This window comes from Mobula hypostoma, chromosome 9, assembly GCF_963921235.1.
Source record: "Mobula hypostoma chromosome 9, sMobHyp1.1, whole genome shotgun sequence".
In the NCBI taxonomy this organism is placed as follows: domain Eukaryota; kingdom Metazoa; phylum Chordata; class Chondrichthyes; order Myliobatiformes; family Myliobatidae; genus Mobula; species Mobula hypostoma.
In genome coordinates, this window is record NC_086105.1 from 38,517,139 (window position 1) to 38,531,870 (window position 14,732).

At 42.2% G+C, this 14,732-nt stretch overlaps 1 protein-coding gene across 1 annotated transcript in view; it reads left to right on the forward strand.

The window, feature by feature from the left end:
* LOC134351656 (protein shisa-like-1) overlaps positions 1-14,732 on the forward strand; it is a 185,822-nt gene that overhangs the window by 111,691 nt on the left and 59,399 nt on the right. The gene's annotated exons all lie outside the window — the stretch shown is intronic.

Here is a 14,732-nt window from a genome sequence, read left to right on the forward strand (position 1 = left end):
CAAGAATGAAAGAAAAATTCAGGGCTATGTGGGAGAGAAGTGTGAGAATGACCTTGGAGGAGGTTAAAAGTTCAGCACAATATTGTGGGCTGAAGGGCCTGTATAGTTCTTTGTTCTATGTCTATGACACAGTAACTCATCTGGAGATTGTCCCTGGAAAATGGGAATGTAACATCACTTGCAGTGAACTGGAGATAATTCTCAACTCACCAGACCACTGGCAGCATTAATCCATTACTGGTGTCACTTGGGAGAGACCAGACACATTAAGAGAAGTAGCTACAGAAACTGACTTGCCATTTCCTATTTCAACTCAACTTGTAGAGAATCATATGATTATTACAGGAAGGAAAGGACCCATTACTGAGTTTGTGTCAGCCCTATATCAAGATCATTCCCATCAAGTGACTATCGAATTTCTTTTTGAAAGTACCCATTAATACATAAATGCAATGATTTATAAACCGGAACTACTTAAGATAAAACAGACCTTCTGCACATGCTTGTACATCACCACTAGTTTGATTCTAGACCTCGAGTAGTCTTTCTTTATTTAAACTAGTCATGATCCAAATGTCTTATCAATACCCTCTCCAGCTCTTTGGTTCTAGGATCAGAACAAACCTTGAGAGCCATTAATTCATATCCTGTTTCAGAATTTGATAAGTGGGCTAAAACTCAATTCCCCCAAATGCATCTCTCTTTTATGCTCCTTTAATACACACTTTGAAATGGAAAATAGAACCACACCTGTGCAAGCTCCCACAACATCTGGCGGCCTATGATCTCTGTCTCGGAGGCCAACATCAGAACATCTTTCAAGTGAGTGACACCTCGCAAGGCGTCAGGTGCTGATGATGTACCTGCCAGCACTTTTCCAAGGTGATGTCCTTCTATTCTGAGGCTGTGCCCTCTAACCCTAGACTATTCCACCATCAACACTCTATGTAGGCCTTTCAGTATTCGGTAGGTTTCAATGGGATCCCCACTCATTCATCTAAGCTCCAATGAAGACAGGCCTAGAGCCATCAAACACTCCTCACTTGTTAACCCTTTCACTTCTGGGATAATTCTTATAAAACTCCTCTGGACACTCTTCACTGTGGCAGCTTGCTCTAGTCTTCCTGAGCACTAATATGATCGATGCCCTGCTGAAGCAGTTGGGAATCTGACTGCAGCAGGGAAATTTTAAAGATGTCTTTGAACATACCATCCAGTTGGTCATGGCAAATCTTTGCAAACTTCTAAGGAAGTAGAGGCACTGCTGTGCTTCCTTCATAATGACACTTACGTGCTGGACGCAGGACAGATCATCTGGAATGATAAAACTGAGGAATCTAAAGTTGATGACTTTCTCCACCTCTGATCTCCTGATGAGGACTGGCTCCATGGACCTCTGGTTTCCTCCTTCTGAAGTCAAAAATCAGCTCCTTGGTCTTGCAGACATTGAGTAAGAGGTTGTTGTTATATCACCACTCAGCCAGATTTTGAATCTCCTTCCAATATGTTGATTAATTACCACCACTGATTTGGCCAGCAACAGTGGTCTCATCAGCCAACTTGAATACGGCATTGGAGCTGTGCTTAGCCTCACAGTCATGTGTAAAACGAGTAGAGCAGTTGTCTAACCGCACAACCTTGTGGTGCACCTGTGCTGACGGAGATTGTGGAGGAGATGTTGTTGCCAAAATAAACTGACTGGGGATTGCAAGTGAGGAAATCAAGGATCCAGTTGCACGAGGGGCATTGGGACCAAGGTCTTGAAGCTTATTGATTAACTTTGACAGGATGTTGGTATCGAATGCCAATCTGTAGTCAATGAGAAGCATCCTGATGTATCCATCTTCACTATCCGGATGCTCCAGGGTGGAGTGAAGAGCCAATGAAATGGCATCTGCTGTTGACCTGTTGTGAAAGTAGGTCCCCTGTTGTGAAACTTTCATCACCAACCTCTCAAAGCACTTCATCACAGTAGAAGTGCTACTGGATGATAGTCATTGAGACATGTTACCATGTTCTTCTTAGGCACCGGTATCATTGAAGCCTACCTGAAGCGAGTGAGTACCTCAGACTGCAGAACCGAGAGGATAAAAATATCATTGAACAGTCCAGCCAGTCGATCAGCACAGGTGTTTAATATTCAGGAAGGTATCCAATCTGTTATGGATGCTTTCTATGCGTTCACCCTCCTGAAGGGTGCTCCCACATCAGTCTCAGAGACTGAAATCACAGGGATCTTGGGAGCTGTGGGAGCTCATAAAGGCTCTGCCATGTTTTGATGGTCAAACCGAGAAGAGAAGGCATTGAGCTCATCTGAGAGCAAAGCCTTGTTGTCACCCATGTTGCTCGGTTTCAGTTTGTATGAGATAATAGCATTCAACCCCTGCCCCACATGTCGAGCATCATTCAGTGATTTAAGTTTGAATCAGAATTGCCACTTCACAAGTGATATTTCCAGAGATCGTAACTGGACCTCTTGTATCTTACTTCGTTGCCTAACCTGAATGCCATTAATCTGGCCCTCAGCAGAATCTGAATGATTTTGTGGAGACGCTCATGTCTATGACTGTTTTTATAAAGTTTGCGACAACCATCAGGTATATATTTAGATCTTCTGATGAGTCCTTGAACATGGACCAGTCCACTGACCGGAAGTAATCCCGTAGCCACTCCTCCGCCTCCCGTAACAACCTCTTTTTTTGTCCTTATCTCTGGAGCCTTGCTATTTAGCCTCTGCCTGTATGCAGGTATGAGGAGGACAGCCAGATGATCAGATTTCCCAACATATGACTGAGGCATAGAACAGTGGGCAGTTCTAATCATAATATAGCAGTGGTCAATTGATTTGGGACCACTGTTGCTGCAGGTGATATATTGATGATAATTGGGCAGAGATTCCTTCAAACAAGCCTGATTGAAGTCCCCAGCAATGATTTGAAAGGCATCGGGGTTGGCTGTTTCTAGTTTGTTGATGGCAGCACTCAATATCTCAAGTTGCTGATTAACATCGGCCTTTAGCAATATGTAAATTCCAGTCAGAGTCACAGAGGGAAACTCTCTTGGTCAGCACTTATTCATTTGATATTCCAGGTTGGGGGAACAAGAATACAAGACCACTGCATCTGAACACCACAAATAGTTTATCATTAAACACAGACCCTTACCATTTGCCTTCTCCAAATTAGCAATCTGGTCCATCGTGTGTATTGAGAAGCCCTCAGGTCTTATCAACATATCCGGCATGTCTGGAGTCAGCCACGTCCCTGTGAAACAGAGAATGCAGCAATTCCTCATTTCCCTCCAATATAGCAACCTTTCCCTTAGGTCCTCAGTCTTGTTCTCTAGTGATTGTACATTTGATAACAGGGTGCTCGGTAGAGAGAGTTTCATTCTCTGGCATTTCACTTTGACTTGGCATCCTTCCCTCCTCCCCCTCTTCTGGCTGTGCAAATGTACCTTCGTCTGCTTAAAGGTACCATACCTGCATGCTTGAGAGTTAAGGGTGCCAAGTCCTTCAGCAGATTGTGAAATTGCTAGTTCATTAAGATGGTTCAAAAGTATGTTACTTAAAGGAAAATTACAGGCCGCAGATTGCAGCGAGAGTAGTTTAGAAGAAGTATATTTAGAAGTTTTGTGAACTGCCCGTAGCACATCACCGTGGTTCACCAGTGCCATCTTCAATAAGTTTCAATAGGTACATTTAATGTCAGAGAAATGTATATATGTAATATACATCCTGAAATTCTTTTTCTTCGCAAACATCCACAAAAGCAGAGGTGTGCTCCAAAGAATAAATAACAGTTAATATGTTAGAACCCCAAAGACCCCCCCCCAGCTCCCCCCTTCCACGCACGAGCAGCAGCAAGGCAACGACACCCCCCCCAAACCCCCACCAGCAAAAAAGCATCAGCGCCCTCCACCGAGCACTCAAGCATGCAACAAGCATCAATAAAGACACAGGCTTGCAGTACCCCAAAGACTACTCGTTCATCTGGTAACTAGACATGCCACAGGCTCTCTCTCTCCCTAACAAGGGAAAAAGAGATGTCCCCGTTTCACAGCGAGAAGGGAGACATAACAAGCAACTCACTGATTTACAATGTTAAAATTCTATTGCGTCGCTTTTTCCGAGTTCTGCATCCGGAGAGTCGGCACCGAAAAGGCACAGCTCTCCGGACACACAACCCCTGGCAGCTAACCCACTGCTCCTGATGTTCCATGTTCTCCTGTGATGCTTCATCAGGGGCACCGGCCTAGAATCAGCATGTCTCCAGAGCCACAAAAATCCGGAACCCTGAAGGCGTGCTCGCCTTCCAGGCCGTACCCTTGGGATATTAAAAAAACAGCTGTTCATGAGGTCCTGAGTGCAGGTCCCATTTCCACAAAGAACCGAAGTCAGGGTGTAACTCCAGGTCAGGGTCTTCAAAAGAACCTTGAAAAGGAAAAAAAAGAGATATCAAAGATAGAAATAGAGCTGTTTCCAAAGATGCAAGCAAATGAGTCACTGTTTAGCGCCATCTTGACTTCAATCCGCCTCTTACTATTTAAGGTGGAGGATGATAGTTTCTTGATTAATAATGCATCGCAGGTTTTGGGGAGAAGGCAAGAAAATGGGGTTGAGAGGGAAAAATCAGCTATGATTGAATGGTGTAGCAGAATAGGTTGGACTAATCATGCTCCTATGTTGTACAGCAACAATTATTGCACAGTAGCACATCTACTGGGATGAAGAGCTTTGAGAGGTTGGTCATGGCTAGAATTAACTCATGCCTGAGCAAGGACCTGGACCCATTGCTATTTACCTACTGCCACAACAGGTCTGCAGTGGATGCTCACACTTAGCTTTGGAGCCCCTGGTCAACAGCAATACATACAACACGCTGCTATTTATCGATTATAGCTCGGCATCTGAAACCATCATCCCTTCACTACTAATCAACAAGCTTCAAAACCTGGACCTCTGTACCTTCGTCTGCAACTGGATCCTTGACTTCCTCATTGGGAGATCACAGTCGGTGCAGACCCCTTATAACAACTTCTTCACACAATCAACACAGGTGTACCTCAGGATGTGCCCACTGCTCTATTCTGACTATGTACATAACTGTGTGGCTGAGTACAGCTCGGATGCTATCTATAAATTCACCAATGACACCACTGTTTTTGGTGGAATTCAAGATAGTGACATTGAGGTATACAGAAGTGAGATAAATGGACTGGCTAAGTGGTGCCACAACAACCTTACACTCAACATCAGCGAGAGCAGTTTTGGACTTTAGTAAGGAGAAGTCTGTGGTGGAAAGTGTGAGCAACTTGAAGTTGCTGCATGCCAGCATCTTAGAGGATCTTTCCTGGGCCCAGCATATTGATGCAATCACAAAGAAGGCATGCCAGCAGATCTACTTCATTAGGAATTTGAGGAGATCTGGCATTTCAGCAAAAACTCCAGCGAATTTCTACAGATGTTCAGCAGACTAGTGGCATCACCATCTGGTATGGACGCTCTGATGTGCAAGTTTTCAAGGGGCTGCAGAAGATTGTAGACTCAGCCAAATCCATCATGGGCACAACCCTGCTCACCATCTTCAAAAGACAGTGCCTCAAGAAGGTGGCATCCATCAGTTAGGACCATCACCATCCAGGACATGTTCTTCTCTCATTACTACCATTGGGAAAGAGGTACAGAATGCTGAAGACTCACTCTCAATATTTTAGGAACAGCTTCTTCCCCTCCACCGTCAAATTCCTGAACGGTCCATGAAGCTTTGAATGCTTCCTCACTATTCCTCTTTTGCACTATTCCTCCTTTATATTTATTTGTTGTAACATACTTATTTTTATGTCTTAAGAACATAAGAACATAAGAAATATGAGCAGGAGTAGGCCATCTGACCCGTTGAGCCTGCTCCGCCATTCAATAAGATCATGGCTGATCTTGTACTACAGGTTTCCCCCGCCATCCGAAGGTAGAGCGTTCCTATGAAATGGTTCGTAAGCCGGAATGTCATAAAGTGAAGCAGCAATTACCATTGACTTATATGGGAAAAATTTGTGAGCAGACGCAAAAATAACCTACCAAATCATGCCTTTATAAAGTAGAAATATTTTTCCACGATCATTGCCGCACTGTTCTTCGTAGCGAAAATCTCATGCAAGCGCTCACGGCAGAAACACGACACAAGTGCCGTCGGCAAAAGCACGGCGCAAGCGCTCTCCAGTAACCTTTAAACTATGAAGCTGCCAAATCATACCAAATAACACGTAAAAATACACAGCCTATATAAAGTAGAAATAACGTATGTACAGTGTAGTATGACTTACGGGAATCAGGAAGACATCGAGCACACTAATGATGGTGTGTTAGGCTGAGTCGTCGGAGGCTGGGGTGGTGCAGTGGTCCCCAACCTCCGGGCAGCAAACCAATACCAATCTGCAAAGCATGCAGTGGTGCAGCGGTAGCCGGGATGCACCCAGCACATTTTTAAGAAAAAAGCCGAAATAGACAAGCTAATTAATTAGGTGCCACCCGGAACATAAATGTTGGCCCAGATCAGAGGCGACGCAATTGGCAATCGCCTCTGATCTGGGCTGACATTTACATGCCGGGCGGCACCTGATTAATTAGCTTGCTTATTTCGGCTTTTTTCATAAAGATGTGCCGGGTGTGTTCCGGCTACCGCTGCATTCTCTGCGGATCAGTATCTGTCCACGGCCCGGAGGGTGGGGTGGTGGGACACTGAGATGTTATTTCGCCGTCTGTTTCCATCAGGGCAGGCAGGTCATCTTCTTCCATGTCTGCCTGCCTCGATGTCGAAGGTCGAGGTTCGTCGTCTGCTGTGGCTGATGTGGAAGGCTTGCTTGACTGCTTAGCCTCGCACATTTTTAGATCATACAGTTCTTTGTAAGCACTCAAACTGTCCTGCAAATATGCCCTAAACCGACGTACCCTTTCAAAATTAAAGTCGTACTTTATCATTGCAGTGAAAATCTCACGCAGTTGCTTCACGTTCAGTTCCTGGACGACTTCACTTTCAGTCCGTTTGCTACTGCATTCGGTTTAGATTGTTATCCTTTCCTCTTCCAATTGCATCAGCTCTTCATCTATCAGTTCTTGGCCATAGGATGCCACAACCTCTTCAACATCATCTTCGTCAACTTCCACAAGCCAAACTCACTTTGTCTTTGCTTCGTTCACCACGATCAAAACGCTTAATTATGTCTAGTTTTACAGTAAGTGTAACACCCTTACGAGCTCTTTTAGGCTTTCCCGATACCGTAGAACTCATCTTGCAAACGGCTGCTCACAGGCACATGTTTAAGCAATACCGGCTAGAATGCAGTTCCGAATCCAGGGGAGGAGCGACTGCTTGGGGCGCGCACTGCTTTTTTTCGTGCGCTGCCTTTTTTCATAACAGTGAAAACACCCTCTGTTAGCGAAAACAGATAACTAATGTTGGTCTTTCATAACAGTGAGGTTTCGTAAAGCGAACGTTCAAAAAGCGGAGGACACCTTGTATTCTGTTGCCACAAAACACTTCCCGACACATGTCAATGAAAGTAAACCTGACTCTGTTTTTTATATGTGTCTCGTTTATACTTTGATAAATTCTTATTTTAATTTGACCGTTTTCCCCAATTTTCACTTTGATTTATCCCGTTCCTGAAGTTGGTTCTCAAACTGAGGTACATTTGCATTCATGCTGCCTAAGAACCTTCCATTATTTAATCCAACCAACAGATTGTACTAGGATAATGAATATGAGTAGGTTATTCAATTATAGAACAATCATTATGGAGTCCATTCCTACTATCCATAGTAGTGCAGCTTTACAACACCAGCAATCGGAGTTCCGCTCTTGCTGCTATTTGTAAGGAGCTTGTATATTCTTCCCATGACTGTGTGAGTTTCCTCCAGGATTTCCAGTTTCCTGCCACAGTCCAAAGACATATGGGCTGGGGTTAGAAAATTGTAGGCATGCTACGTTGGTGTCGGAAGCATGGCGACATTTGTGGATTGTTCCCAGCACATCCTCAGACTCTGAACGATGTTGATGTAAATGACGCACTTCACCGTTTTGTTGTTTCAAGGTAGACGTGATAAATACAGTTAATCTTTCTCTTTACAATGGTCCCACAATTATACATCCATGATGTTTAAAAACAGTGAATGTACAGCATTCAGAATGACAGTTCTGGTCAGTTCTCATCCATAGGTAATATGTGAGGTGCAATAAAAACTTCAGTTAACAATATCTTTAACAGGTTTTTGAAAGCAAAGTGTGATATTTGCGCCCTTTACATTGATGAATGTGAAAGAAAATTTGCAGGAAGAGATCATTCAGTCGACTATACAATTTGTGCAACCTGAACCAACCCTGGTATATTTTAATTGCAGATTAAAGGAGTTGCACAGGTTCATTTAGATTACTGATGGAAGAACCATAATGCCACAAAGGTTTAGTCAGCAAGCTACCAGCCAAGACATACAATCGCTGCTGTCATCAGAAGTTTCTGTTAATCAACTGCTCCTGCACAGCATGATCTGATTTTCATTAATCTTGCAACATGAGTATTTTCAAACAATATAATAAACCCTTGAGATAAAACTAAATTAATACAAATTTGAATTAAGCAAAGCATCCTGAGGTGGAATCAATATTGCATTTTAACTCCAAGAGTTAGATGGCTCTAAATGAATTTTGTTCTTATTTGTAAGTGTTATTTGAATCTCTTAGTAATGAAGATTTTATTAATCATCACTGAAAGTGATATATTTCTTCCATTAAATGACCTTTGATTATCACCCAATTTATACCATAGCCTTTCAAAGTGACACTTGCAACAATGGATTCAAAAATGCCCCTAACTACCACTACAAAAATTAGAACTGTAAAGTATATATAACATTCCAAGACAAATGTTTTGGTTATTACATTCAATATAGTGTAATCTCCAAGCAATTGATTGCAAGTATTCATTACATTGGTGAAATTATGCTTACCTTCACCTACGTTCAGAGTAGTTTTGGTGCTTTTCAGATCAGTTCTCTGTTTTTAAAGTTGAATGTACAGTAAATGTATCCAATCCAGTTACATTCAGGATTTGGAGGGTTCACCTCCATAATCCAGACTGCAGTTTACCTACCACCAACAACCAAGCATAATCAAGCACTTGAGATACTGCATGATGCCAAATAAGAAACAGTGCATACGGACACATTTCAAATCATGGTCGGGTCTTCAGCCAGGATTGTTTGAAGAAAACCCTGCCCAGTTACAATCAGCATAACCTGTTGCACCAGAGCAACCAATGCACTAGACCACTGTTATACTAAGATAAGGAATAACTACCATTCCATGCCCAGACTGGATTTTGGTAAATCATGATCATTTAGCTGTCCTTCTCCTACTTGCATACAGGCAGAGGCTATAGAGCAAAGCCTCAGAAATTAGGGCAGCAAAGAGCCGGTCATGGGAGGCAGAGAGCGGCTATGGGATTTCTTCCAGTTGGTGGACAGGGCCGTGTTTAAGGGCTCATCAGAGAATCTGAATGAATACACCATGGTTGTCACAGACTTTATTAAAACAGTTGTCCTCCAAAATCATTCATAGTCTTCCCCAACCAGAAGCCCTGGATAAACCATGAGATCTGCAATCTATAAATTTGCTGACAATACAACCATTGTTGGTAGAATCTCAGGTGGTGACAAGAGGGCATACAGGAGTGAGATAAGCCAACTAGTGGAATGGTGCCAACATTAACAACCTGCCACTCAATGTCAGTAAGACGAAAGAGCTGATTGTGGACTTCAGGAAGGGTAAGATGAAGGAACACATACCAATCCTCACGGAGGGATCGGAAGTGGAGAGAGTGAGCAGTTTCAAGTTTCTGGCTGTCAAGATCTCTGAGGATCTAACCTGGTCCCAACATATCAAGCAACATACATCAAAGTTGCTGGTGAACGCAGCAGGCCAAGCAGCATCTATAGGAAGAGGCGCAGTCGACATTTCAGGCCGAGACCCTTCGTCAGGACTAACTGAAGGAAGTCAGTTAGTCCTGACGAAGGGTCTCGGCCTGAAACGTCGACTGCGCCTCTTCCTATAGATGCTGCTTGGCCTGCTGCATTCACCAGCAACTTTGATGTATGTTGCTTGAATTTCCAGCATCTGCAGAATTCCTGTTGTTTGCCCAACATATCAATATAGTTATAAAGAAAGCAAGACGGCAGCGATACTTTATTAGGAGTTTGAAGAGATTTGGCATGTCAACAAATACACTCAAAAACTTCTATAGTTGTACCGTGGAGAGCATTCTGACAGGCTGCATCACTGTCTGGTATGGAGGGGCTACTGCACAGGACTGAAAGAAGCTGCAGAATGTTGTAAATCTAAACAAGCCTACGAAGTACCCAGGATATCGTTAGGGAGCAGTGTCTCAGAAAGGCAGCATCCATTATTAAGGACTTCCAGCACCCAGGGCATGCCCTTTTCTCACTGTTACTATGAGGTAGGAGGAACAGAAGCCTGAAGGCACACAGTCAGCAATTCAGGAACAGATTCTTCCCCTCTGCCATCCGATTCCTAAATGGACATTGAATCTTTGGACACTACCTCACTTTTTTTTCAATATACAGTATTTCTGTTTTTGTACTTTTTTTAACATCTATTCAATATATGTAATTGATTTACTTGTTTATTTATTATTATTACGTTTTATTTTATTTATTATTGTTATTATTTTTCTCTCTGCTAGATTATGTATTGCATTGAACGGTTGCTGCTAAGTTAACAAATTTCACGTCACATGCCGGTAAGGTATTGATGTGGATAGAGAATTGGTTGGCAGACAGGAAGCAAAGAGTGGGAATAAACGGGACCTTTTCAGAATGGCAGGCAGTGACTGTGGGGTACCGCAAAGCTCAGTGCTGGGACCCCAGTTGTTTACAATATATATTAATGACTTAGACGAGGGAATTAAATGTAGCATCTCCAAATTTGCGGATGACATGAAGCTGGACGGCAGTGTTAGCTGTGAGGAGGATGCTAAGAGGATGCAGGGTGACTTGGATAGGTTAGGTGAGTGGGCAAATTCATGGCAGATGCAATTTAATGTGTATAAATATGAAGTTATCCACTTTGGTGGCAAAAATAGGAAAACAGATTATTATCTGAATGATGGCCGATTAGGAAAAGGGGAGGTGCAACGAGACCTGGGTGTCATTATACACCAGTCATTGAAAGTGGGCATGCAGGTACCGCAGGCACTGAAAAAGGCGAATGGTATGCTGGCATTTATAGCGAGAGGATTCGAGTACAGGAGCAGGGAGGTACTATTGCAGTTCTACAAGGCCTTGGTGAGACCACACCTGGAGTATTGTGTGCAGTTTTGGTCCCCTAATCTGAGGAAAGACATCCTTGCCATAGAGAGAGTACAAAGAAGGTTCACCAGATTGATTCCTGGGATGGCAGGACTTTCATATGAAGAAAGACTGGATGAACTGGGCTTGTACTCATTGGAATTTAGAAGATTGAGGGGGGGATCTGATTGAAATGTATAAAATCCTAAAGGGATTGGACAGGCTAGACGTAGGAAGATTATTCCCGATGTTGGGGAAGTCCAGAAGGAGAGGTCACAGTTTGAGGATAAAGGGGAAGCCTTTTAGGACTGAGATTAGGAAAATCTTCTTCACACAGAGAGTGGTGAATCTGTGGAATTCTCTGCCACAGGAAACAGTTGAGGACAGTTCATTGGCTATGTTTAAGAGGGAGTTAGATATGGCCCTTGTGGCTACGGGGATCAGGGGGTATGGAGGGAAGACTGGTGCAGGGTTCTGAGTTGGATGATCAGCCATGATCATAATAAATGGCGGTGCAGGCTCGAAGGGCCGAATGGCCTACTCCTGCACCTATTTTCTATGTTTCTATGTTTCTATAATAAACCTGATTCTGATTCTGATTCTGATCTGCTGAGAGCCAGATTAAAGGCATTCAAGTCTGGGGACCAAGAAAGTTACAGGACTTTCTCATTTCTGCAGTCTGAGGTACCCATCTGCTTCAAGCAGGCACCAATTATACTGGTTATCCATTATCAGGGATCCTCACCACCCAAGACATGTTCTTTTCGCGCTGATACCACCAGGAAGAAGGTACAGGAGCCTCAGGAGCCATACCACCAGATTCAGGAAAAGTTATTACCCCTCAATCATCAGGGTCTTGAACCAAAGGAGATAACTTTACTTAACTTCACTTCCTCTATTATTGAAATGTTCCTATAACCTATAGTCTTACTTCCAAGGACTCTTCATCTCATAACCTTGATATTTATTGCTTATTTATTTATTATTATTATTTCTTTCTTTTTGTACTTGCACAGTTTGTTGTCTTTGACACACTGGTTGAATACCCACGTTGGTATATTCTTTCATTGATAATATTATAATTATTATTCTATTATGGATTGATTAAGTATGCCCACAAGAAAATGAATCTCAGGGTTGTTTATGGTGATATATTTGTACTTATAATAAATTTACTTCAAACTTTGAACATTAAAGAAATTGGCATTGTTCTTTTTGGGCTATCTTTATATTAAACGTGGGCAGTGTACCTAAGCATTAGTAGCTTAGGTAGAAGATAAAGTTGTACTAAAATACTCATCTCATTCTACATTTATGACACAAAATCCTTCGAACACCTGGAACCATATGATAAATCAGTGTTATTAAAATAATAAGATCAGACATGCATGAGATGGTCCGCACATCGAGTACAGACATTCAAAACTTCTTACAGCTAATGCTTTTAGAATGCTTGTTCCTGATTGTGAACCATTTATAAACTGCATAAATATTTGTACAAATCACATTCATTCTGAAGAAATTCTCTCATTAGGAGAAACAAAGCACTTCCACAGTTGATGGCTTTTTCTAACATAAAACAGGTGAATCTTATAATCCTAATCACATGATATACCCACGTTTTCAGATCCTTATCAAGTGTCATTCAGTCTCTGTTTCTTTTCTCTCCAAGTTTATGGAATTTAATCTGTTTAGTTACAGGCCTCCATTGCTAAAAGCATTTGATAAACATTTTCTCAAAATAATCTTCAGTGATTCACTTAATTCTACAATCCACTACAACTTTCCTACACTCAATTATTTATATTATATTACTATGCATAAGTATGAGGATGTTTAAATGAAAGATTCTAACAAATCTTTGCAACAACATTAAAGATTTAGTAGTGGTGTTTAATTTTTACCAATAAGTGTGTTTAATGGAATGCAATGGACTCCTTATGATACATATTTAATTCCTCTTTCAATAACCCTGCAATGCTGAAGATTACATTAGCTAATCATCCAAACTCCACATGAACATTTGCAGCACAAAACATTGCTTGTGTTTGAAAGTAAATGCTCTGCATGCTGCTGAACAACAGTGACATGTTGTGGGCAGCTTACAAAACTTCTAAATAAAACTTCTAATTTTTAACTACTCTCACCGCAATCTACAGCCTGTAATTTTCCTTTAAGTAATATACTTCAGAACTGTCTTCATGAACTAGCGATATCGCAATCTTATGAAGAACTCTGTGGACTTAATTCTCATGCATGCTTTAAGTGGACAAAGGTATATCACCATAGCCTAAAGAGAGGACTCCAAATCAGGCTAAAATGAAAAGGCATGAAACTTCCTTGACCCATCATCTTGTCAACAAATTTACAGTCGCTGGAGAACAAGATTAAGTACCTAAGGGCAAGATCACTGTATTGGAGGGAAATGAGGGATTGCTGCATTCCCTGTTTCACAGAGAAGTGGCTCACTCCAGAAACACTGGATACATCGGTAAGACCTAAGGCTTCTTGATGCGCAGAATGGACCAGTGGGGGTCTGTGATAAACGCCTTGTGATAATTGTATGCAGTGGTCTTGCCGGAATTTTGTTCCCCGAACCTGCAACATCTAATGATTAAGTGCCGATCGTGCTACTTACCATGAGAATTCTCTTTGATCCTGACCACAGTTTACAAAGAATGATGTTAAGCAGGCACTTGATGTATAGAGGGTCACCATCAGGAAACAAAAAACAGTCCAGCCCAACACCTTTCAAATCATTGTCAGGGACTTCAATCAGGCTTGTTTGAGGAAATCTCAGCCCGAATATCATCAATATATCATCTACAGCACCAAGTGTCACAATACACTTAACCACTGCTATATTATGATCAGGAATGCATACCATTCCAACCCTTGACTGCATTTTGGAAAACCTAATCACTTAGTTCTTCACCTCCTTCCTGCATACAGCAGAGGCTAAAGAGCAAGTCTCAACAGATAAGGACAGCAAAGAGATGGTCGCGGGAAGCAGTCGAGTGGCTACGGGTTTGCTTTGAGTCAGTGGACTGGGCTCATAAGAGACTCATTAGAGGATCTGAACCAATACACCATAGTTGTCAATGAATTTATAAAGACAGTCAAAGATGAATGTGTCCCCATAATATCATTCAGGGTCTTCTCCAATTAAAAGCCCTGTATGAACCATGAGATCCACATTCTGCTGAGGGCTGGATCAGTGGCATTCGTGTCTGCCGACCAAGTAAATACAAGTGGTCCAGGTACAATCCTTGGAAAGCCATCTCCCATATGAAGTGGCAATTCCGGACCATTCTTGAATTACTCAAATATGCTTGTTATCTGTGGCAGGGCTTGAATACTACCACTTCTTACAAAG